At 38.3% G+C, this 26,875-nt stretch overlaps 1 protein-coding gene and 1 long non-coding RNA gene across 6 annotated transcripts in view; both read left to right on the forward strand.

Annotated features, from left to right (window-relative positions):
• The window catches only part of LOC117236055, a 395,835-nt gene that overhangs the window by 30,494 nt on the left and 338,466 nt on the right, over positions 1-26,875 (forward strand). The gene's annotated exons all lie outside the window — the stretch shown is intronic.
• LOC117236056 lies at positions 8,702-12,225 on the forward strand. The gene is made up of 2 exons (XR_004493775.1): positions 8,702-9,093; positions 9,337-12,225. It is a non-coding gene; the product is annotated as an uncharacterized LOC117236056 (long non-coding RNA).

The raw sequence follows: 26,875 nt of genomic DNA on the forward strand, positions 1-26,875 counted from the left end.
GTTTCGATGAAAATAAAAAGATTTTCGAAAAAGATGTGGAAACATCATATTGGCACGTTTTGTATTGGCGTCACGATTTCTGGTTCGATATGGTTGAAGTAATTAAAGTAGCGATCATGCGTCCACGAATGTGAAATTGGCAAGTGACGAGCATGTTTTTTAGAATGTTTTCTCGGTGTTTTTCCGCAATGCATATAAAGCGACTACTTCACGTCGCATGCATTAAATCCTCTAAAGAGATCAACTGCTTTCAGGGTAAATCTTTGAAAAGAGGCGTCTCGAATTTGCTTTGTGCGTGAAATGATGAAAAGTCCGCTCCCGTTGCTTACCCTTCTTGACCTCGGCCCTTTGTATTTACAAGAGATTCTCCAGCGCAATTAAAATTCTTTGAATTCCTCTGACGTGTCACGGGACATGCATATTCATTGGAAATGTTTAACAAAGAATAGAATTTTCGTTTGATTTTGATAGAAATCTATTTAAATGGAAATTTAATTGTGGTATGAAATAACGATGTCTGATATCTGGGAATATTTTGGAAATTCAATAGTACGTTGAGATAAATAGAACTGATATCTGAATACATTGGAATTTCACATTGTATTGAATTTTATTAATTTAGCTATGTAGAATAAAATTGTAGAATACAATACACAATATCTTCATATCTTCTTTGTACGCTCTTCCGATATTGGATTTTCAATAAATTATAGCTCTGATTTAATAAATTATTATATTAGAATTTTATATAGATATTGAATTTTACTAAATTTATTATAATGTTTAGCAATGTAATCATAGAAAGTGACAGACCTAACTTTCGATAGAATGTAATTGTCATGTTACATTACAATCAATATGTTTCTTGAATTGTTTTATAAATATATTTAATGCATCGATGGATTATTGTAGGATGGATTATAATACCATTGTATTAAAGTTTCGTAATAATTGCTTGATTTTTATTACTGCACGTTTATGGAAACTTTCGTTGCGGTGACTAACTTACAATCGTTTGAACGTTACGGAGAACACAATCATTTTGAGTGAACGCTGTGATAAATGTGCGTTGCGTAAGCAATAGATGTTCCAGACATAATCTACGATCTTCTGCTTATCGTGCCTATTGCGCGTAGAATAATAATCATACCGTAAATTAGTGATAACGGAAATTACACGTAGAAAGTGTCGGACAGTGCGCGACACGATGATAAATCCGCTGTAATGTTGAGATATCAGCGAATTCAACGGTCGCTAATGATCAATTTCTCGACATAACATGTCGAATAGATAAAATTTCAGAGCCTCGAGTCTTCTTGGATTAAATTGTTAAACTTTTAAATTGCCCAGTATTCGAGTTTTTTAACTTTGCCATATTGTAATTTTTTAATCTTCAAATATTCGAGAGATTAAATATTGCAATTTTTTAATTCCCAAAGTTTCGCAACTTTCAAACTTTCCAACTTTCCGACGTTAGAGCTTTTTAACTTTCGAATTCCCAAACTTCTAAATATACTAAATATACTAAATTCCACAACCATGAGAAAAATACATAGCTCCATCCGTAGCATCCTAAACTTTGCTGCCGAAGTTTGTAAGCCGAAATAAACGCGTTTCAATTCATTCGGAATAATAGAATTAAAAATACGTCCTTAAACTCGAAGTACACGATCGTTTGACTCGGATTTCTTTCTTCTTTGGTCCAACTGGGATTAAAATGTGAATTATGCGCGGGTTGGTAGCTGGTGAAATTCGTGCAAAAAGGAGCATGGTCTTCCTGCGCGAGTACGAATCCGGTTTAATAGCCCAAGAGGGGGTGGTGGTCTCGAATTACTGTTTCGACGATATTTATGTCGGGGCAACGGGAATGCAAGAACAAAGGGCTCTCTGTGGTGGCTCGATCTTAATCGTTTAGGATCCTCCTGGCGGAATCGCAGCGCGCCATTAAATCGTCGCTTATTTTCTCCTCCGCTCTTTCGTTGTTCCTCTAATTACCTGCAACTGGTAATTTTTGCTCCTTAGAACTATGAATTCTCTTTGGATAGTCACGGGAACGTTTCTACGATATTTCATGTATCGACGTCAAACAGGCTTGGTAGCGGAAGATTTAGAGGAGAGTTTAAGACGATGAATTATGTTCCTTTGAAGTATATGCATGGGTAAGAAGACTTTACTTAAATCACGTTAACCTTCTCTAAGTTCTCGTGAACTATTGAATTCGAGTAACTTCGCTGTACCTGCATTGTCGCCTATGTAAGTATTCGCACTCTTTCAAAATATATGAACGTTATTTGGAATGAAGCTTTTTAATCTAATTCTATTAATATAATTAATCCAGTCTTAATCTAATTGGCATCTAGCTGCTATATTTCAAACGATCATATACAGTTAACTCAGCCGGTAAAACGTAAATTCCTGTTTTGTCAAGGTACAAAAATCGTATTAGAATAATAAACGCATTGCGAGATTCCACTATAAAAAGAGGAGAAACAGGACATACGTTATGGAACTGTTAGGATATATCTGAATTAAAATACGTATGTGTATAATCTATTGACCATGATGAATCAGTTGGTAAAATATCGATAACGAATCAAACCTTCTCAGTCTATCTCCACGTATTTCAAATACTGTCAGGAAAATCGAAACATTTTTATTCAGACTTTTATTCAGAAAATATGAACCAAGCAAGGGCGCTAAGCGCGAGAAAAGGAAAAAAAAACACGATCGTAATGAAAGTGGAGAACGATCCTCGACATCCTTACGCACCCCGATATCGAGGTTCCCATGGTGGTGAGTGTGATCAGAGTTCTATCTTTTCCTTTTTACATGACGACGGTTCTCCATTTGCTTTCAGAATCCGACGCGAAACGTCCGTGAACCGATAAGCCGGTCCTTTTGCGGCCGACACCTTGCAGGATCGTTACTCACTTATCGTTTTTCGAGAGCGCTAAAAATTGCAGTCGCACGAGATACGCTCGAAGGTGAACAGGTGTTGACTAAAAATACCCAGACACGTACACGGAAACACACACCGTGGACTCTGGATTCGCTGTAATCCGCGAGATTAGTCGAGGAAGAATCGGCGAAAGAATTTTGGGAATTTAGAGTGGATCCCGGGCTCGTGATAAAATCGAGGTCAAAGTTCAAACGCTAAACTCGTCAGGAACTCGAACTACAAAATAAAGGTTAGCACAAGCTCGAAGGTGAGGTTGTTGAATTTGCAAGATTAAATTGTTGGAAGGAGGTTTCTTTAATGCGATCAAACCTGTTCGTTTCGTTTTACAAGTCGCTCAGAGCATCGAATTTATGTTTCTGCGCTTCGAAATTTATGTCTAAGCGTTTTCTTAGGGCAGCGAAGAAGTTTTGCTCGATTAACGGAAGCACGATAACATCGCTGGCGAACTTCACACGTGCAAGCAATTAAAGCGTTGGCAATTCTCGACTCGTAGATCGTGATCTGCTACGATCGAAAGTAGAAGGAATCGTTATCCAATTAACGAAGCGTGTGGCGTAAGGCTAGTTATCTTTATGCGTTACGTGTGTCGTTGAAAAATCTAACTCACGAATCTTACGATTAATCGAGAACATGGGAATAGTTAGTAGATGACATTAAGTACATCGAGTTTCGATGCTCTTGTTATTGAAACTAACCTGAAACGCAAGACGTTGTATCAGTGATAAAATCAATTGGACAAAACCGGTGTTATAATACATAATTAGCCTACGAATAGTCAAACTTCAGATTTGTATAAATTAGTTTATTTTACTAGACGAAATGAACGAAGTATAACAAACTTTTATTATACTCTTTTTTAATACTCTTATTTATTTTTATTATATATTTATTTTTATATATTTATAGATATTTTTATTATACTCTTAACACAATGTTATTGATATTTGCTAAACACAGTTTGTTGAAAATTTTGGATCTTAGTCGCCGAAATAAATGTATAGGAACACTCACATTACACGTAGAAATGATATTAAAATAGTTTCAGATTTATTTAATATGTGATTTACAAGATATTCATAGATACCCACTGCACGCGTCTCAGCACTCTTTTTGTTACCATCTTCTTACCACCATGCGTACGGAACAGTTGCATTCTTTTGTTTTACGAGACGCTGCGCACGCACCTACTCCCACACACGCTCATACTCATAATGTGTGTCACTACTACGCGGCTAATCCAGTGTAGCACACAAAATTACACATATCTCAATAGAATTCAAGAGAGTAAGAACGACACGTATCTGATCTCAAAATTTAAGAAAAAGGTAGTTTTAATGTGAAGCTGGTTGGAAATATATTGAATTTTAATATTGTTCGTTTGAAATATATTTTATATATTTGCAATAATTTAAAAGTGCTCAAATACGCATATGCACAATAATGTATGCTACATTCAACAGCAAATAAACACAGCTTCTGTCCAAGTTCACATCGTGTATATTACATTATATGTACGTGGTTTTGATTCAGTGAACAATGCGGTGACCCGATTGGGCGACCGTTAATTGATGCCTCTTAATTAATTAATATGCAGGATGGTCCGGCGTGTAGCATTTGCTCCGAGGAACGCGTACACATAATTTCTCCTTCTGTCTGTAGAGCCGTGTTACGTTTATGGTTATATCGTGGTACACAGGTGTATCGATGCTTCTACGCGTAAAACGATTACGTTCCAGTCGTACGACTCTGAATCTTTTTTAATTTAACCGAGAATGGATGGAGCATTCGCTGAAGAGATTTCAGCGCACGGTTTTGCATCGTTGGAAAAATTGTACGCAAATTGCACTGAAATATTCTTCGTTATTCGCTTTTACGTACGTTCAATCTTACGTTATTTTATTTATGAAATTGAGGTAGGTTTTGTAATAATCCTTATCCTGGACGTCTTTTGTACAGATCTTTACCGTTTTCTTATTAGTGTGTTTTATTCTGTTTGCGGAATGTAATAAGTCTGTTAGTAACAATAATTTGTTGTTTATACATTGTACTGTTATAGACGCCTATGCTATATCGTGGTTTATTGTACATTTATGTTAATGTTATTGTAAATTTGTAAAATGTTCTTGTAAAAAGAAGGTAATTTTCAAAATCGAGTGATATATGTAATTGTTCTATAGTTCTTCAATTTCATGCTATTTAAGGAATTTGAAGTATTTATAATATTATAATAAACTATTGCTTGATCCTCGATTGATTAATGTCCAACTATTTCGCCATTGGTACGTTGGTCACATTATCGTAAAGGGAAGAATCATTTTTAAAAGCATAGAAATCAAATCGTATTTTCTCATTGTCTATGCACTTTCACGAGATGGTTTGCAACCATCGGCTCGAACCTTTAGGCGACTATTTGCGAACGTTCCAGCGGATAACCCTATCGATCGCTGCAGGTTTCGCCTGGACCTATTAATACTCATTCATGTCGTGCGAAACGTTTAGTCCGACGGTAATCGGCAACACATGTTGTTAATTGCACGCGCAGCCTTTATATAATCTGCTACTGGATCGATCGTGTCAGCCTGAGATCGAAGAGGATGCGAATTTAAACGCGAGAATTAAAACGTAAACATCGAAACGGTACAGAGTATTTGTCTACAAGCGTATTTTTCACGGGATCCTTCGTTTTTCCAGCAAAATCGATGAGCTTCGAATTTGTTTAAGCCACACCAGCGTACCGTTGAAATTTAATTAAACGCGCGTACCTTGAAGCTTTTATTTGCGCGCCGCGCTTTGCCATATTTTCCTTGGCCACGTTGCACAGGTAATTACGTTGCCCGCGCGAAATATACATATATCGTTGGCTGAAATCACAGCCGGCGAAACGCCAAATTTTCCGCGCTCTTTCGCGTTGAATCGGTCGTTCAATGCGCGAATCCTCTCGACGCTTCTCACAACGAGACTGTTTCACGAGAAGGGAGAGAATCGCTCGTGGCAATTATGAAAATTTCAACGTGTTCGAGCAGCGAAGAATCGCCGGATTTCACGGGAGAACCTGCGGTAGAAAGGATATCAGCTATTCAATTCTACCCTTCGTTGACGTAGAGCATTTTTTAGCAAGTGGACGATCGAATCCTCCTGGAGGGCAGCGCGGCCGAAACACGCTGTGATATCGAGTTAGAATTTTAAATCGACCGCGTTTTTCGTTACAACGAAACCTGGATATCGTAGAATTGCTTATTAGGAAAAAATCTGTCGAATATCAAATTGTTATCGAGTATCGAATTGACGATCTAGCGAATTATAAAAGAACCATCTATAAAACGAACATTAACTTAATTAACAGTACAAGATTTTTGATCTAGCGAAGTATAGAAGATGTACGACGAAGACCATATATATGAAACAAAATTTAAGCCGCTCTAACTTGAATTATTCCTCTTAAATGAAAAAAACGTAGTTTTTTCAGAAGTTATTCGAATCTCTGATTCAGAATGAAATCTCACGGCCGTAAAGAGTTAAACTTAGATCTTATGTAGCAATTCCTATCATCTCGATGGCTAATGCATATTTCAAAATCATAAATTTAGGCATGAAATTCCTCTATCAGTGATACCTACGTCAGCACTCAGGCTATCGAGGTGAATAATGTCGCAATTAACGACAGCCATTTGAATATCTGCAACGCAATAACGCGTCAATTTATCCACGGAAATTTAGAGGGAAACAAACGAGTTCCCATAAAAGTATCCAACGCTATGCGCGAAATATTATCAAGTTCCATCCGCGCTCGTCATAAATTCGGTTTACGGCCAGACCGCCTGCAAACTTTTCCATTGCTGCATTCAGGGTGTTATGTCGTCATCGTCGATCTTAAACGAACGAAAGTAACTCGATGGAATTTCGGTGACGTTCGCTCGAATTTCTTTCGAAGATTTACGTGTCCCTGTCGATGATAGAACATTGGGGACAATACGTGTTCTCGATCCTTGCAGCGAGACGTCCGATTTTTCAAGCTTCGCGTATCTTAGAGAGAAACGAGAAGCGTGTGCTACATTCGTCTTTCGATTTTCGAGGGTAGGATTTCTACTTGAGGACGGTCAAATAATATCCTTGGGATAAAAGGATTCGCTGAAGAAGATTTTTCGCTCTCATTGCGGAGAAATGTTCTTCCTCCTGGATGAAAAATCTGTTTGCCTAAGTTCTTTTTGTGCTTTCGATCGAACATACACATCCGTTTGTAGGTATTAGGGAGCTTAGAAAAAAAAAGCAAGGTAAACCTTGATAAATGATCAGGAGATTATTAAACATCACTTGGAACATTAAACTGTAAAGAACTCATATGTCCAATATCGTAATTAGAATCTGACCGAGCGTATTTCGCTTTATCATGTTCTGTATGTCGTTGTTTTTGATAGCACCCTGTCAATAATTTAAACTGAAACGTTTCATTCATTTTTTATCTTTTCGATGTGTTTCAAATCGAACAATTATATAGCGGATAATTTATTATCTATATGCAATTCTTGCAATTCATTTTCACAATTTTCTGCTTGGCATTTTGAATCGTTATTTTGTACAAATACAAAATTCTAATCCTTAAGACTAAGAGCTAACAATTCTAGATCGTCTATTACGTTATGTACAAGTTTAGCAGGTAAACACGACTTGCTTCCATTTTGTGTTGCACAAAGTGTCGTATGGATATATTTATGAACATTTGGTATTCTTTAGATAGAACGATAATTCATGACGTTCTTAGATCCAATTAGAAATCGCGCGACAGCCGCAGTGCTACGAGATCGATGAGCAAATTAGCGGGATGCGAAAATCGAATTTGGGAATCTTGCCAATCTCGCATTTAGAATTCAAGAGCATGGCCATTCAGGTTCGCTGTGTCGATTCATAAGTATTGTAGCGGTACGAGCGTTACGTAATCGATCCACAATGCTGGTGGATATAACTAGATGTTATTTAACGATCACTATGGTTGTTATCAGATGTCGTTACCAACCTCTTGCACAATAATTCCTGGACTAATAATATCGGTAAAATGGAAAGTTACAAGTTGCTGGTTATACATTTCTTTTTTACAATGTTGCAACTTTACGTCACATGGAATAATCAAATTATTGGTCATTTGTCAGATTTATGTATAAACTTGAATGACTTTTATTACCAAAATCCAAAACTGTAACTGTAATAAAGGAGACTTTACACTTATTGGTAACTTGTGAGTTGTAGAGAATTTTTAGTAATAATATTCGTCCAATTGTGCGTGCAAGAGTGTGCTGATTTTGCAGAACTCAATGATAAAAAAATAAAGAGAAAGATAGAAAAGAATGAACGAGCAAAAGCAAGCGAAATTCGAGGATATTTGTGGAATTTATTCCATTTGCAGCGCTGATCGTCGAAAATACGTTGCATAGAAATGAAATGCCACGCTTTGTTTCGATATAACGCGCGATGAAAGAGATTGATTGGGATTTTTTTGGCAGTTTTTTCGGGTTTTGTGAGATTGAACTCGCGTCGAATCAAAAGAATGCTAATTTCCTTTTCTTTTTTTCATCTTCCATCCAACGTCGATCGTTCGTCCGGTTGATCGGAATTTTTTATGACCCTCGAACAATTTTTCTCGTAGAAGGAGGTTAACTTTTTAAACGGAGCAAAATATGTTAAAATCAATAAGTTGGAAGGGATTGTGATCGTTTAAGGATCGATACGTTGCTGTCGGGGATGAACGTGGACTTAAAAGTAAATTGCTCGGGTAGACCGATCGAACGCGGGAATCTTGCCAACCGCAGATTTAGAGGCGAGGCAAAGCGCAGCGAAATAATCGCTTAGATTCGGTGCCTACGATAGGAACTCTGTGGCAGAGCTCGTTCCTGCTTTCACAACTTGATATAATTGCAAGGAGCCTGAGTTAGGTGAAATCTCGCGATGATTAAGACCGATAGCTGGTGCAAGAATAATTGATCTCTCATGCCGGCGTTTCGTAACTTGGCACTTTGCATTGCTTTTAATTCACAAGCGCCGTCGCGAGCAGAAGAGACGCAAGGTTTCGTTGAACGCATAAATCACGATTACGGAACACTTCGAAGCTTTCAAAGGAAACGAAGACAAATAAAGATCACAAGGTAAGAGAACGACGAGCAGTTTTAAAATTCAATTGTTATCAATCCCATGCGCGAATAAAATAAAACAATAAATTGTAAAGGAGCTCGATGTCGATACTCGTACGTTGATGCAAACGAGAAATCGTTACTTCGTCTCGTAACGATGATCCGCACGTGACCCCCTCCCTCCCAAATACGTTGGCTTGTGTAGCGAAAATAAATTTCACAGCCGATCTATACTAACTGAAAGCAACTGCATTGCAGTTAGACGTAACGAGATTGAAGAGCAAATTGCCAGAGTGTATTGATCGGAATCTGCAATTTCGTCGATTGCACTCACCACGTAAGGTCGAAGAGCCGCGTCGTCCTGCGAGTTTTGCATTCGTTGAAAACAAAACGAATTGTTGTGCGTGGTACGTGAACGTATATCGAATAGATTTATCGGTACATCGAGCTAAGCAACGACAACCGTGTAGCTCAACTGATGGATGAGATCGCTACGTTTGTTCGTGGAATCATACGGGAGTGTCGGAATTCTCTGCATAATGTATGAACGAAAGAAGCATCTTTCTTGGATCCGGCCTGCGATCATTTCGTCTAACTTTCGTCTAACGGACGATCAAGTTGTTTGGAGGGCGTTTGCCCCTAATTATGATAATTGGAAGGTCCTAGGAATGGCTCGTATATCAAATATATTTGGAATAATTTGACGCGGTAGGAAGTTTGCTGTTGGTGAATCAACGCGTTGATTGAAAGTCAAAAACACAAATTGAAAGTCAAAAGATTGTAATTCACAGGGACGATTATACAGATATTTACACTTATGGATGGTTGTTACATGTTAAATAAAAATCGATATTTGTAAAATTTGTAGAATGTTTATCCATTTGTATGGAACCTGAAGGTGTAAAAATGAGTCTAATATACAAAGATATCTTGTAATTTTCAAATACTAACGTAGTCACAATAGCCGTGTCTCGTTGCAACGCTAATGAAATTTCATGTTTCGTACAAAACGCATACAAAATGTTTGTTAAAGCGTTCGAATATTCGCGAGTTACTGTATAAATTAGTAAACATAGACGTTACGATTTAGTCTTAATGGGTTCATGTTTCAGCAAGTTCATCGGTGTTCTCGAAGCGAGCTCGAACGAATAGGAAAAGTTTCTTTTGGAATCAGCGAAGATGTTCTGTGTCGCCTCGCACACAACCGGAATCTCCGATCTTGTGAAAGCCAATCGAGCCAAGATATTTCCCTCGGTTCCGAAACCAGCCAAGTAGTATTGGCTCAATTTTCTATTATATCCGAGCACGATTACGGAAACTTCCAAGAATTCGACTATTTCGAATATAGAATTCCTGTTTGCTAGAGGCGAAGAAGAAAACAGAGCCTCTAAAAGGCTTGGAAAAGTTGGAAATGCGAAATACGACCGCCACAAGGGTCGCTCGGTTGCACTCTTGACCTCGCCACGCAAACGATTGTACGTAATACGTACAAGAATTTAGGTCACGGTACTCACGACTATTTTCACGAATTTCATTCTTCGAGTCTGACAAGTCTTAAACGGTGACTTTAAATAACCGTTGATGGCCTTCACGGACGATCTGTTAATAGTTTCACGAAGCTTAGGAAGTTACATCTGTCATCTGTCCTTTAACCGCCACAACCCGACAAGACACTAAGTTTTACTTCCGTAGATTTCAAGCAAAGGATATTTATCAGAAGCGAAAAAAGTATATTTTACCTTGCCTTGCGATAGATCGAGATATACTACACCACAACGGTATTTACTGATTTTTTACTGACGATATTATCTGTCATTTACAATATTGGAAATTTTTGTAGAAATACGGGAAGATCATGCGGAAGTCAGACCTCAAAATTCGACAGTATTTTCACCGATATCGTTCGATCGTTCGCAATTAACGAACACACAATTTTTACAGTTCTTCTTTTTTTTTATCGAAAAATGACGTTAGAGAGAAGCGACTTAATTGCATTTTAGCGAGAGGCCAGGCCCAGTTTTCGTGGAACGAATAACGAACGACGAGTCGTTAAATGACGTCGTGACGGACCGTTGGAATGGAAAGGCCGAAAGGGACGAGAAAAATGGAGAAACAAAAGCGGATGTGGGCCTCGTTTCGCGGTGATCGTTTTACGAAAAATGAGGGCTGGCCTGCGCTTCTGGTGAAAAATGAATATCCGCCGGGAGAAGCGAGCCTCTATCGCCAAGAAATCGGAAGCGATGGATCAACGACAAACCAGCAGCGGAGGTCGGTCCTCTTTCCAACTAAGCCGGGACAGCCTGCCAATTTATGGCCGATTGATTAAGGCTGCGATAAACTGGTAATCCGGAGGTAGCGAACAGCCAACTTCTTGCTCTTGGATGTCGCGTTGTGATCGCGGAGGGTCTCTGTTACTTTTTACATTGACTTTTTTCCCCCAATCGCTGCCATTCATCGTTTCGTTGTTGAGCCATGCCATGGTTCCGTCGTCTCGTTGGCAACCACCAGGATTCTGATTCAGTTCCAGATACATACGATTCATTGATCCCCGTCATTCTTCGAAATCTTTCAAAAGTCGCGAAAAACATTTGGGTATGCACATGTTTATTTGTGTAGGAACGATGGGTCTTGGATTTATTATCGTTGCTTAGTCATCGAGTGATGGTATCGAGCGAACATTAATAAGTGTTTCTTTTTCTTGTTTCACTGTACGTTGAATCCTGCTCCTTTATCGAGATCTCGAAAGTATTATTCCATTGTGTATCGGTGTTCGCGTAAGGTTCGTATGAAATTCAATGACTCGTGGTTTTTATTACTGAGAGAAAGAGCATGCAGATCAATGTTCGATCTTGATAATTTCAGAGTATGGCTGATGCCTTTCAAGAGGATGAAAAAATAAACTAATTATAGGAGAGAAAAAAAAAGTGAAAAATTGCGTTATATATTTGTATGACGAATGCATTGAAATTTTAATATGATCTTGTTTACGCGAGTATACGTGGTTCAAAGTCTCGAATAAATTGGATTCATCGAAGAGACGTAAAAATGCGAGTATTAATTATTTTGCAATTCTAGCTTTAAGACAGCTTTCCCACGTTTGCATCTAAGTAATTGTATAAAGTTATGGATTTGATGAAATAAAACAGGTTAGTTACCACAGCGAGATAATTTATTTTCCAACTCATTACCTCCATAATAAGGTTTCTAATAGCTAAACGTGTGAAGAAACTGATACTGTAAAAACGCAATATTCGCAGAATTAAATAGAATAAAGCTAAATTTAGAATTCTAGAAGTGGAATAAAGGGGTTATAGAAATTATCACAGAAACTATAAAAGAATCGAAGTATCGTGAGAATGAGATACCTGAAACAGACCCAGAAAACCTAGGATCTCCATCATCACGAACCCAAAATAGCGAGATCCATCTCATATTAATCGAATCATAAATATCGTGGACTGTCGACCTTGACGTAGATCGAATCGAGTTCTACGACTCGAAAGTTACAAAGTTTGCGATCTTTCAACAGTAGAATGTTTTAAGTCAGATCTTTCTCTCGGCTCCAGACCATCTCATAGTCGTGGATTTTGATCAACTCGATGGTAACCCGTGGTAAATCTCACGATATCAAGATCATGTTGTTCCTGCTGCCTCGAATCGGTATTATTATGTTGATTCTTGAGACTGTGGTTTGCACGAACTCCTACGATTCCAGACTACTATTACGTGGTATCCAGATGTTTGGAATCGTTTGGTTTATAATTAGTTCCTAGCGATCGAGTTAATCGGATTCCTGCTGTTCGAATTCTATTTAAATTGAAACCTCGAATCTTGAATAGTCTGTCACCCATTATGCGACAATGAAGCGTATACCGCAACCTTTAAATATCTTCATTAAATATACCGTTCTCTTTTCATTAAATTAATTTTATCTTATCGCTTATTGTTAATTGCAAATCCCCGACGGTTCTTTAACAATGATCGTTTCTTTTATAAGACGCTCTCGACTCGTTGTTACCGTAGGTGTTCCACATGTTGCTGTCTCAATATTGAAATGTCGGTCGGTATTATTCCATGCAATTGACCTATGAACTCGATCCGAACAATAGGACAATAAGCGTCAAGGTCTTTACTGATTCGTACGTCTTCATCGAACACGTACTTACGTGCTTCTTATAGCCGTCGGATATTTTGTACTGTCGCGAATTAACGTACGTGTCTTGCCGTTGCAAGTCTGGACAACAATGTCCCTCGGTTTCCTGGTTGTGGCGCGGCGGCAGATGTTAACTGCGACTACCGACTGCGCGCAACTTGTGTCAAAGGTGACGTTGAAAGCCCAGGGATAAGGGAATGACGCGATGTAACGCAACTGTTACGTCCTACGGAAGAACGTGCATAACTAAACGACGCTCTGTTGCTACGTTCTCAACTCGGACGAACGAACGACGCGTGCTGAAGCAGCGACCGAAAGCAGAATTTTTTAAATTCCGAAGGAACGCGCGTTATTTCTGAGCAAAGCGAAGCTTCGAAAAAAGAAATTATCCTTTCACGTACAAAAAGGAATTCAGGATCAGGTAAAATTTACTTTACGGTATAGCGTCAACGATATGTCAAAACATATCGGAAAATATATGAATAATAAACTAAAAGACGACAATACCTAGGGAAAATGAAATTAGATATGAAAAGGATTAAAGTAGATAAACCAAAGTTTTACATGGATAACATGGAGAGACGCGTCGTGTTGGAGTACGATGAGCTATGGTATCGTCATATTAAGCATTCCATGGCGAGTTGGCCGATGAAGGGAAGGCAAAGGAGGTAGAGTTTCGATAAGAAGGAAGCGAGATGAATTTCGAACGTGGAACGCACTGCGCAGACTGGTCGGCGTCCTCGTCTCGTTCGCGAGTTGCATTTCAATCGAAGCTTATATTAACCATCCCAGTTGCATTCTTTGACCTTCGCCAGTGCGGTGGTCGGGAGGTACATGCGCAGTGCTGTAGACACCAAGGGCTGCACACGGGGCGTTGCTTTCTACTCGATTAAAGGTAGGTTGTCGGAGTTACGTAAGATTCATCGATGAATCGCAACAACGCTTTTACGCTCGTAATCCCCATGGAAATCTACTTCGCGATTCAAGAGATAAAACAGCTTCTAATTATGGGAATCACATGAATTTGTTTCTTTTAAATTGAATTTTAATGTGTAAGCAATTTGTATTTAAAAGTCAGTACGTATCGATTTATACTAATCGCAATGTGGAGTCGTAGTAAACGAAATGTCATCCTTGGATTTTCTTCCTTGCGATCTTTAATTTTACTAAGTGATACTTTAGGTAATCAAATAGTTGTATAATAGAGTCATCGATAAGTACAATGGCTCGTGAAATATTTGAAGACTTATAGGAAACTTCTCACGAATATATTCTATGTGTTATACCAGACATTTTAAAATTTCATTAGTATCGTAATGAGAAACGACTGTCAAAATATTGGCAAAGCTGATTCAAATCTAAAAGCGATATATTTTTCTGAGTGCCAGAATTTTTTCATATTTTTGGAAAATCTACAACGGTAAAAAGTTCGACTTGACCGAATAAAAAATCGGTGAAATGTGAAAGACATTGTTTATGGAGGACTATTTTTCTTCGTTGAGGTTCGAAGGCTTTCGGTGCAAAATTCCTCCCTTACGTGAAAATTCACAAAGCCAAATACATGACAAGAAACAACGCAAAATAATAATTCTGGCTGCCAAAAACAACTTTCAAAGTCGTACGATTCAAGACTCGGTGGAGATGCATTACCATGGTGGTGTATTGCTCGGACTCCTTTAAAAAACCGTCGTATTCGTCTGAAAGGGTGTGCGACCCTTTGTTTGAGGTTCCACCGTCTTCAAACATTTTTGCGAGACAAAGGGTTGTCGCACCTTCGTCGGGGCGTACGCCAATGGTCGCGTCTCGAGGTACGGGAGGAAGTCGAATAAACGTGAATCGAAGTGACTCCCATTGAAAGGAACTCCGCAGACGTTCTGTACAAGAAACGGGCCGTGTTCTTTTACGTCATAGCAAAGTCAATGCACCGGTTTTTCGCCTCGTATACCAGCGGACAGTCGTTCGTCCGGCTGCCAGGGACAAGTTCTGAATTTCTGATCGTTGCCAGCCGATCTCGTCGGACCGGATACGCGTGTCGAAAGTCGCTGGAATGATTGTCGTTAGTAGTCACGTGCCGTGCAGCTTCCTTTTTGCCCGCGAAACTGGTTCGAAAATTATTCGGGTCGCTTCCGTTTGCTTGCTGCTTTAATTATCGAGGAGCTGGCACGGATCGTCGTATACATCGGTTGCGTCCCTTTCAACTAAACGATTGTCTTGAATCGAATCCTGAGACTACTACTGTCTAGTTAACTTCTCGTTAGATAAGTAGAGTCATAGTCTTTGTAGGTAGATGACTCGATTTTGTGGAATCCGGGCTTTTACATTTTCAGGGGAATATCAGCACGTGTGCGTGAGCCATTCCGAAGCTGCATTGCTGCAGCCAACTCCGTGATTGGAAAGCAGAGAAAAGCGATAATGCGATAAGCATCCCTTCTTTTTAACTTCATCTTGAAATTTATCCTTATTCGTGTAACTTTTACGACGAACCAATTTATGCAAGTAGATGATTTTTTTTTTTTTTTTTTTTTTTTTAGAATTGAACATTGGTCATTCATTCGAATAACGAAATTGAGAAATTAGCAAAAGGTTGATCAGTTCGGTTTCTGAAAGACCCGATTATCCTCAGTTCTCCGATAAAAAAGATTTAAAGGATATTATAGTTACACAGGTAAACGATATTTTTCTGAGAGAAATAATTATCTTTTCTGATATTAACAAATTCGTCGCAGAATCTTCTATCGGGCAATTTTATTATGATTTAACGTACATTTCCAAGTCAATTGTTTTCGATTTCCATAATATACATAACATGTCCAGTTTATCGTACAACAGCACGACACGTGTGTGATAACTTTAATTGTCGCGTTACGATAATTGTACGATATTTCGTCATGCGAATTGCCAATTCGATGGAGGGAATGTCCTACTTTTTCCGTGGTGTAGAGCCATCGAGAGAGCGCATTATGCAAACAGGCATCGATTCTTGCTTCCAGCATATCGATTAACGTGCAGCCAGAATAAATCGGACGGTCTCGTTTGCGCCCGGTCAACGTTTTTCTAATTAATTTCACAGTGCTACAATTAAACGGTGAACGCGCTAGTCACGAAGAAAACGTCGTGACGAACATGTTTCATGCGGACTTGGTTAGGCTCTTTGCTACGCGACCTTGCTTTTTTAATCCTACCATGACCGTGATCATGCATTTGTCGTCTTCGTCTGTTTAGTATTACGGTAGAACCTCGCTCAATTACAACAACATTGTTTTATGGACAATTTAAAGATAGTCTCTTGCAAAAAAGGATTAGGAAGTAAGAATAGGCATTGAATGAAATTGTATTGTTTTTATTCGAAAACTTTTAGTCGTGTTTCAATGGATATTTATAAAGTAGTTGGAAGTAAATGACCTCTAATATGAAAACAAAGTTATTTGACTGTCTGAATAGCGTGTGCCATGATTAGTTCGAATAATCAAGATTTTGCTATATTTCGATTGTCTGACCAATAATACGTATCTATTTAAAATAACGTGGCTCGTAATAAAGAAGAAAGGGGAGAAGGGATACGATAATATTGTAAATGGAAACGTTAGTTTTCCCTTGTAGTTCCATGTCTCTCGAAAAGCGCGCTTAAGACTAATACCGAAAAATCAAAATTAAGACCCATAAGATTTTGGTCAACACGGAATTCGATGACACAGGTATTAAATTCTTATGGCAGCTTTAACAATCACCTTACTCCCGTGTTAACTTTTTCTCGATAACGATAAGAACGATACGCCTTTATCTTAACGTGCATATCTGAGAAAAAAGCAGGCGAATGATAATAATAGTAATAAAATACGTATATATATAGACACGGATAGCATCATTAAATTTGATCCTGATTTAGCATCGAACAATATTGAATATTGAATCATGATATTTGAAGAATATCATTTATGTATCTTAAAAAATATGGTGCAGCGATGATCGAAAAGATGAAACGAGAGTCGTATCGCAAAACAGATCTGTGCTATCAACGTATATCTTTCTCGGACGCGAATCACTTCACGGTGAATTACACGAATCGAATTCGATCAACATTCTTGCGCTTCGCGCGAATTTATCTCTGTAAGTGGTTTTTGATCGCGGACAGACATCCGAAGTCACGATGATCGAAGGATGAAAGACGTGCGATTGATAACCGTCGGCGAGATAAGCCGAACGTCGGGAAATATCTGGGGCAGTTCTCTCTTCCGCTGAGTTAATGAATAATCAATAACTATGAGGAAGGTTCGCAAGGTGAAGCCCCTTTCTCCCGTTAGCTATGGCATTTGTTGCAACGCGAACGATTAATTGGGTCACCCGAGTCGATTGTACGGAGATAATTAACGGATGTTACGTAAAGTCCCGAAGAAAATGTCAATGATCGAACAATTTATGGGAGACAGAAACGTGTGTGACAGTGTGCAAATAATATACAGGGTGGAACGAAAACTGTAATGCAACCGAAGACAAAATGATTCTATATAAAAAGTTTGCTACGAAGATTTTTCGACCGAGGCATTGGTTTTGGGAAAAACCGATTTGCAAAGTTAAATTGGTTAGAACGAGTAGAATTGTGTGTTGTATATTTAACTGTCAGTGATGTATGCAGTAATTAGTGAAGTAATTCCGTCCACGCTATCTAATATGTTTAAGTACCGACAGTGGCATATTTAGAGTAATACATGTCTTCGCAAATTTTCGTTTTTTTATTCTTCATCTGATCAGCACTAACTCTAACAGAAACCACTAATGGAATAACATATCAAATTTTCAGAATCAATTTTCAAAATCAATTTCCAAAATCATCTTTCAGAATCGTTTTCGAAATGAGTTTCTACTAAACAAGCCCTCTGACGAGGTACTTCATATCAAACGTTTTACTTATTTCTTTTATGTGAAATCACTCACTTTTCGATTGTACCCCGATTTCCAAGCCACCCTGTATGCACGGTAAATACATAGTAAACAGTATATCCTATTCATAGCAACGAGACTTTGTCGTAATCAGTAAGCAGTATAGTCTTTTTAGTTTTGAGAATCTATCGATCGATCGGTAGGCACGTTAGTATCTGAAATGCAGCGAGATCTTTCGACACGATTATGTTGCGTCGCGCATTGCATCGCGTTTTCGCAAAATTAAAATAACGAGTCATGTCGTTATCCCAGGGAAAATCTTGGGTCTATCTTTTGTTGGATGACGATAAACGGGGTTTATAAAATGGGCCAATAAATCCATCGCGCGGGATCGAAACTCGTTCTCACTGCGGAATATGCATTTTGCAACGGAGTTGGGATACGATATTTATTATGTGCCAGAGTTATAACGGTTTGCTGTTACGCCTTTAACGCGCTTATCTGCAGATACGGGCGTTCTTAACCATTGCAAAATGTCTTTTGATACGCAAATACGCGTGTCGATGCAAATATTTGCAAACGTGAAACTTATTAGGCTTGAAACGTTATCGTTCTGTAATTGATCGTAAATCGTACGGGACGACAGTGGTTTCTTTTTCCACTCGTAAGAATATTCGAACGAATTTTGTCGAAAGAATCTATCCAGTTATCGACACGTCCAATTGGCATTCGTAAAATTAAAACCGACGAATTTTCAGCCAGTCATCCAATTAAATCGAACCAGTTCCGAGCGATTGGTCGTTTATTAAATATTAGATACGAGAGAACGAAAAGATCAGAGTTCGAATCTTGATACGGTCGATCGATTCTTTTTTCTTTCACAGTGATATGAGTCACGCGATCGGGTACCAGCCGTATCTATTCCTCGATCGAAGGGGGCAAAAAGTAACGGTGGAAAAAGGTTGAATGGTATAATAAAGCTTATCATCCTTGGATCACGGTTTTTCTGTGGTGACGCACCTGTTAAGTGCAACTGCTCCTGCCTATGTTCGAATGTAAAACGTACATTGAAATTTCAAATACAGCCGGTACAATACAACTTGACTTAAATGGTAAATGATACGAGAAACTTCAAATACCTCAACATATCATGAGAAATGAAAAAACGTTACGTGGAGCACTTTATTAATGCGGATCAATTTAAGGTGATCAGCATACATCATAAATTATCCATGAACAATTTAAAAGATCAATAGTCAATGAGATCGTTGGAATGCTTTTTAAGTTCCAAGGATTTCCTTGACTTATTTTTTAGGAAAACAACTTTTTGTCTTAGCTATGGTTCTGAAAGATCTATCTGCGGTGCTAAATCAATACGAGGATATACCTAACTACTGTTGGACACCTTTGTCTTATACGCGAAAGCCTAAAATCATAATAAAACATACAGGGTGTTTCATTTATCTTAATATGTGCTTATCTTAGTTACTTTCGGTGATGACACGCAGTGTTCAAATATTGTCATTGCCGATCATAAGTACCGCAACACCTGTTAACATTTAGTTCAAAATATCCACAAATTAGATGCTTTCCAGCGCTTCTATTTTCTACTCACTTTATTTAGAATTCTATTATTTCGTTCTGATTATGCGTCTATAACGTGCTTAAAATATCAAATAAAATACAATCTGATCAAATCTTTCAATAAAAGTAACAGCAAGCAAATGCCCTGATACTTATGACCGGCAGTATACATATTCCACGTTTCTACGTCGCACGATGAATCACCTCGCCATCAGAACATCGATTTCACCGCGAAAAGAAACGGGCGCCGGACACGAAGGATTAGGGACATCGTTTTTGAATACGTGGCTCGTGAAACTCGCTCTTGAAACGAAGACACTCTCCAGGCTTTCACGCGTCGTTCCTCCTTCGAACTCATTACAATGGACCTTCGGTGGCTGAAAAGGGGCTGGTTTCGTCCGGGTCTTTTGTCTCGCGATGGCTCTCGTCGCCCACGTGGCGTTCACCAGCGGGAAACGCGAAACGCGCACGTGCAACCAGTCCGGATACGCCAGCCTGTTCGTCACGCGCCGACAGACACACACGGCTTTCGTGTATCATGTAAATATGTATGGAGATGCGCGCGCGACAGCTCCAAGTGCGCTCGAACTTTCGTTGCACGGCCGTTTCATACACAAGACATACCGGTGCGATATTCCTCAGAGGAGTACCGTATCCAGTCAGAGTGATTCAGCGAGGAGGAACGACTTCGAGCACGTGCGAGAATTCAGACGGTCGCGCGTCGTAACATTGGATTTCTAGTTGTGTGCCGTGTAATTTAATAAGCCTGTCCGAGTGAATCTCGACCACGCTGCGTGGCTCTACCAAATCGAGCAACTTCTTTCTCTTTTCCTTTTACACTTTTAACCTAAGTAAGCTCTGATTGGAACTTGCGTCACGTTTGTAAAATGTTAGGTAATTATGTAGTTGTCAGTATGTTTGCGTGATTCTTTGATAAATTTTGATAAGCGATACTATTGTCTGAATGAAATCGAAGGATCGTATATGAAAACGATAAATTAGGAGAATTTGCAATTGAAGAAACGCGGTATTAAAGGAAACTTGATCTAATATTACGATTAGGTTATAGCATTTGAATACGATAGTAGAGTAGAACTTATCTCATCTCTCTTCGTTAATTGTGATCTTTCGTTTATATAATTAGATTGAGGTAGTGCCAGTCCATTTAATCAGACGTTAATAGAAATTTCATTTCGATAAATGAAGTTCGAATAAACGAGTTTCCATTTTGTCTCTACATCGCTTTAATTTAAGCATTGTAGCTCTGATGTCTTTATTCGAACGTGTAGTGTCTCTGCAGACCTATCATTTGGAGGCATTCATCATTCTAAACCATTCGAGATCGAATGGTAACGATAAGCATTTTAATGGTCGTTGATTCACCTGTTCCGCCCGAACTCGGATACACTCGCGCGAATCGCCCTTCGTTTACATACTAGCAACTCTAATTGCGGTTATTAAAACCATCGTGGCATTCACGAAATCTTTTCATGCACTATATACTTTAATCTGTGCACGCGTCGAAGCAGTCGCGACCAACTTTATTGCTCTCGTTCCGCGTTCTAATCTCGTTTCTACATAGAATGTCGTGCACGGTTATCGATCACGAGCCCACGATTCCAGTCAACGATTAGAGAAACCAACAATCGGATGTGAAACACTTCGATACACCCCGAGTCTGTGTATGTAACGAACAATTTTTTTTGGAGGTCTTGATCAGTTTTAGAAGTCTTGGGAGGCTTGAGAATACGACTAACTTGATAAATATCAAATATTTGACAAGCATTTTCAAGGTATTTAAGAAAGCACCTAAACATCGTCGTAAATATATTTATTTACGTTATTCATCCTTATAATTTGCATATATTATAAATGTTGATATTTCTGGAAACTTTCAAGAAATGCTCGAAACTGTAGATTACAGATTGAATACTAATCAGCACTCTTACGAGTTCTAAGATCGCGAGTTACAAGTTCTGGTTTGTACCTTCGTAATCTGAAAAAAGTTCGTTTTGAAAAAGAGTGGCTTCGATATTGAAATTCAAACACCCATCGCTGTCTACGACGTAGGTCCACCAAAGTGTTCGGAATCGCGTTTTATTGCGTCTGAACGCGTGTGCGGCATCCACGTTTCGTTGTAGATAACTATCTTGTTCCCATCAAGATCTTTGTCGAGGGCATATGTTCATGCAAATGGGTCTGCTTGAACGCATAAAGGGGCAGCAGGTGCGTTTGCTCGCGAAACTGGCGGCCAATCGGCCGGCCCGTTCGTGTTGGACGCGTGCACACGCTTGACGAGTATGCCCGCTTTGCTCTTGTTTGAAACAAGCGACGTGAGGATTGGCACCGTGAAATACGCCTCTCCGCACCTATGGCACCAAGTGCGACGTACAGGGACATTTACTCGCGAAAATAGTCCAGATTTGATGTATCTTCTTGGGACATAGCTGGATGAGCAACGTGAGTTTAACTTCTGTAAAGGTTGCCAGAGAGACGACACAGGGGCAAGAGATGTCTGCTTGTCACTCTTCTGATCTGTAAATGTAAAATGGTTATAAAAATTATTTGCACATATCCACTCTTTTTTTCGATCAAACACGTTTTATCAGATTCCAGAATTCACTTTCAAATTTTTGTGGCTATGTGCAAGTGGTGTATGCAAATAGTACTAAATGATACGAAGTTTAATATACTTGGGACTAATTAATTAGTATGTAAATGATATTTGTAGACGATGAGCGATAGATGATCACCGTAGATGACCGATTTTTGGGATGTGACTATTTTGAGCAGTAATGTAAATATATGTGCACGTATTTTACCCATTTTTGATACACAAAATGAAGTCAATTTTTATAAATATGGAAAAGATATGAGCGTGAATATTAAACCGCTATAAATAATTAATTGTAGCGTAATACACACAAAGGGAAATAAAAATGAGTCTACGTTATAAAGAACGTATTTGCGTATCTTTGGCATAGGATTGTTTACGCTATAAATCAATCAGATCTGCATTCCTCCTGTTAATTAAGTTCTCAGTCGAGAACAGTAGACATGGTCGAAATTTCTGCTCTTTTTAAAGCTTTATTTGGTGAAAGGTGCAAGATAAGGCGGCAGCTGAAATCACTTGGTCAATTTGTTGGACGCATTTTAAAAACGAATCAATCTTGAACAACATTGATGCAACTTTTTAATAAGATTGGCGACTGCAGTAACTTTTGACGAAGATTATAATTGGTTGTCTCCTTCATTGCAATTTTGTTGCACGTAGGATGGCAGGTGGGTCGTATCTTCGATATGTTTCGAATTGAATGATGAGGCTATTTATCAGAAAGATTTGTTATTTCTTTTCTTCTTAGCAATCTTTTTACAGACGACCATATGTATATAAATAGATACGTCGTTTAATTTTCTCTTAAAATTAGAATTGAATTACAGATTAGAAATAGGAAATACTGACACACTTTCGAGGCTTAAAATTAAATATTAATAAGCAATATTTGTGTTCCCATTCATTTACACTGAATGCTCTCTGTTACAATTATCTAGAGCAGCTCGTCATTCGATACATTGGCATTGAATACATTGGCATTGAATACTTGAAATGAGCTAGATTACAATCATCTCAGTAGAGAAGGTTAACTCGGTTAGCATTGAACGATTCAAGAATTTAATATTCTTCAAGGATTATCCCGGTTAAATGAACGTTCTATATTCCACAGTGTAATCCGAATAATTAATGAGTAATCCGAATAATGAATAACTAATTCTACATAATTAATTCATAAATAGTTCCGCGCGTTAGAATCTGTATTTGAGTAGCAGTAGAATGTAGCGCGCGCGACTCATGGTCGGGCATAAGTAGAATACGAATGTTTATCCAATGCGAAACTATAGATACAGAATATCCAATAAATATCCAATGTGAAACACGCCAGATTTAGACAATGAGATGTATCTTTATTTAAGCCTTTTAGTGACTGGTATTAGTATCCGGATATGAAACTTGAGCATTATTTATTCTATTGTTACCGGTTTAAAAAAGCATACAAAATATCACATACTATATTTCCTTTAATATACTAAGAACAATTTATTGTCAATACTATTATAAAAATATGTGCATCAAAATAATGTCCAACGTCGATAAACCGATAATATGTTCTTTCGAATATATAATATTCATTAATACGATTGCAAATGCAATTTGTTGGCTTGTAAAAATAAATTTATCCTACTTTCTTGTATATATTATATGTACTGTATAAACGAGTTTACGTCATAATCCGAAGGAAATTAAATTTCTATCGCTTCCTCCGTTCTCGACGTTTCCGAATATCTAACTCGTTGATATTATTAATGAAATATGAAAAAAGGAAACAGCGGCGCAGCAACATTCACAAGGAATGGCCGCAAGCTTTTTATTGGGATTGCAATGGTGCCGCTGTGAATGCGTTATCTCGACGTTAAAGGATCCCGCGGAGGAGGGAAAAAATTTGAAAGAAAAGGTTCTGGTCAGCAGAACTGATGCACTGGTGTAAGAAGTCTGACGTTAGCGTTTCGATGCTAACATAGAGCTACTGTCTGGACCGCATGCCAAGGAGAATGTGGCAATTCTCCAAGCTGCGTGGTACACAACTGTCATCCTCTTTTGCTTAGAAGTTGCTTAATAATTCAGAACACAAAGTTACCGAGGCCCTGAGTTCGGCCGAAGTAAATACATCTTGGCGGTGAAATCGTTTAAGCGACATGATGCATTACAGCTAATTCAGCCGTGCAATATAATCCGACAGTAAATACGGATCGTTGTGCGCCCCTTTCGTAATAATTATGATATATTATCGAAACGACGCGTATAAGCTACATGAACGTCTATTTTGCAAATCGTGCGCGAAACTCGTTTACGTGTGAGAAGCACGTTTACACTTCATATGTGCGATGATATAGCGAACAGCTTCGTGGAGAAATATAAATACACTTTATAGAATAATAGGATAAATATAGGAGAGGATGGGTGAAATCTATAGACATCTGTATTTATCTAGAATTTCATTATAAGTTGTTGAAATTTTATGACCACGTTTTATACGTTGTTCGAATTCTTGTGTGATTTTATACAATTTCTATGAAAAATGATATTTTGGGATTTTGTTGGCTTGATTAATCCGATAGTTGCAATGTTACTGTATAGAAGTATACAACGAAGTTGAATTTTATCCATCGTTTCTTAAATTAAGGATTTTATGACCGCGTCTCTTATATTCAATTATTCGTCATTTTGCGTTTAAAAGAGACATTTTCCAGTATATTTCCAAGTATATTAACACAGATCAGATCGATAAAAGCAAGAAAACGCTTGTGTTTAAACAGTTATTAATATTCTACGAAAATGTGTATCGCAGACTTATATTATAATTAAATGTAATTACACGTCATGATCGTAATGTAACATCTTGCTTGGTGATACATCGCGCAAAATTCGACGCGCTGCGTTCGGTAAAAGGCTTGCCAATAAAATTATCGAGGGTTTAATTGGTAATTCGCGTTAATTGAAAGCATTTTAAGTAAATTGCGCGCGTCATGTGTGGTCTCGTGGTCTGAGACCTTCGACGAGCTGCGTCCTTCACCTTTCCGAGTTTCTTTGCACCGATCTTGCACGTACACTCAAGGTCGATACGTTCTCTCGTCTGCAAGGCTCTTCCTTCGTAAATTTCTTGCCTGTCCCCGTCGCTAACGGGATAGTTTTCCATGTTGTTCGCGTGGCTAGTTATGCACGTGCAATAAACTTGCCGCGTTGAAACAAGGGGCTGCGTGAAAAACGTTTTCTACCTTCGCAACGTAATCTTTTAATAAATAGAGATTTTATTATCTATATAATATCTTGTATGTACAACTTTTTATTATTTGCTCACATATCCATATTCATTATTTAACTGTTTAAGTAATATTTCCGAGTATCTAATTGATATTTTTATTGTTTTCAGGTAAGAGCTGTTGAAATTTCTTATCTTACGATTGATATTCATTCAGGATCTTCGAGAATGTGTAAGTACTTAATAAATTATCCAAAGGATTACTTCTAAATCTGCAAGTGCAACACCGAATAGCTTTGATTTAGAAACTTTACTATTACGAGATTTAAGGTTGAGAGATTTACTTAAAAACGCCCTATTTTTCTGTATATTCTTAAAATCTCAATTTCAAAGGTCTACGTTCACGATAAAGAAGCTCGTGTGTACTCTGTATGCCAGAAAACTTGGATCTTAAAAGTTCAAAGACCAAGGCGCGTAACGATCAAAGAAAGTTCTTTCATCTAGAACGCTCCACCTCAAGAAAATTTACCTTTCGGGTACGAACGACAATGTTCGAACGACAATCCGCGAAGATCCAAGGTAAACCCTTGGAATAAATTATTTAATTTTACAGTACCTAGTCCCAATTTCTACATGGTATTTTGCACGATAGAGACTACCCGACATCTATCACGTGAAATATAAGACACAGATAGGAATTAACCCCTTGTCCTATAACCACGAGCGAGAATCGTGGTAAGGGATTTGTACCATAAGCGAAAACCACGAGTCAGACTCGTGGCGAGGAATTTATATCGTATTCACATCGAGTATCTTTCCTTGGAATGTAAGTGTTTTGTTTTAATCAGTGTTTTGTTTTTATCATTTGTTTCTGACGACATTGGATAATCTCTTTAGTTTAGCGTAAGACTTCGTTACGTTCACACCTTTCAAATATAGAAAAAACGAGTTGCGTTACATGTACCTAATTGTTTTGAAAGATACTATACAGTTTTTCTGTACTACTAATTTTCATTAAATTAACTAAGTATTAATTTACAAATTGTTAATGATTCATTATCCACTTTGAAATAATAAATTGTTTTTGTTAACTGATTAATTGATCATGATTACGCCCTAGACGTCTTAAAAACACTGTTTGTCCTCAAACGTTGTTTATTATTTCACAATTCCTTTTGTAGCCCCTAAATATACATGTCATAAGAATACGTCTTGCGCCAGTTCGGGCACACGGCTGAACAGATGAATGGCATGGCGTGTGACCGAACTTCTTGCTTACTGTGGCTCGCGCGATCGGCAGATAGCGTGTAGGCGAAGAGGTTAAGCTTTCTAAAACGGAAAACATTACGCGTAGTAACATCAGTCC

This window comes from Bombus vosnesenskii, unplaced genomic scaffold, assembly GCF_011952255.1.
Source record: "Bombus vosnesenskii isolate JDL3184/JDL3185 unplaced genomic scaffold, Bvos_JDL3184-5_v1.1 scf7180000013339, whole genome shotgun sequence".
In the NCBI taxonomy this organism is placed as follows: Eukaryota; Metazoa; Arthropoda; class Insecta; order Hymenoptera; family Apidae; genus Bombus; species Bombus vosnesenskii.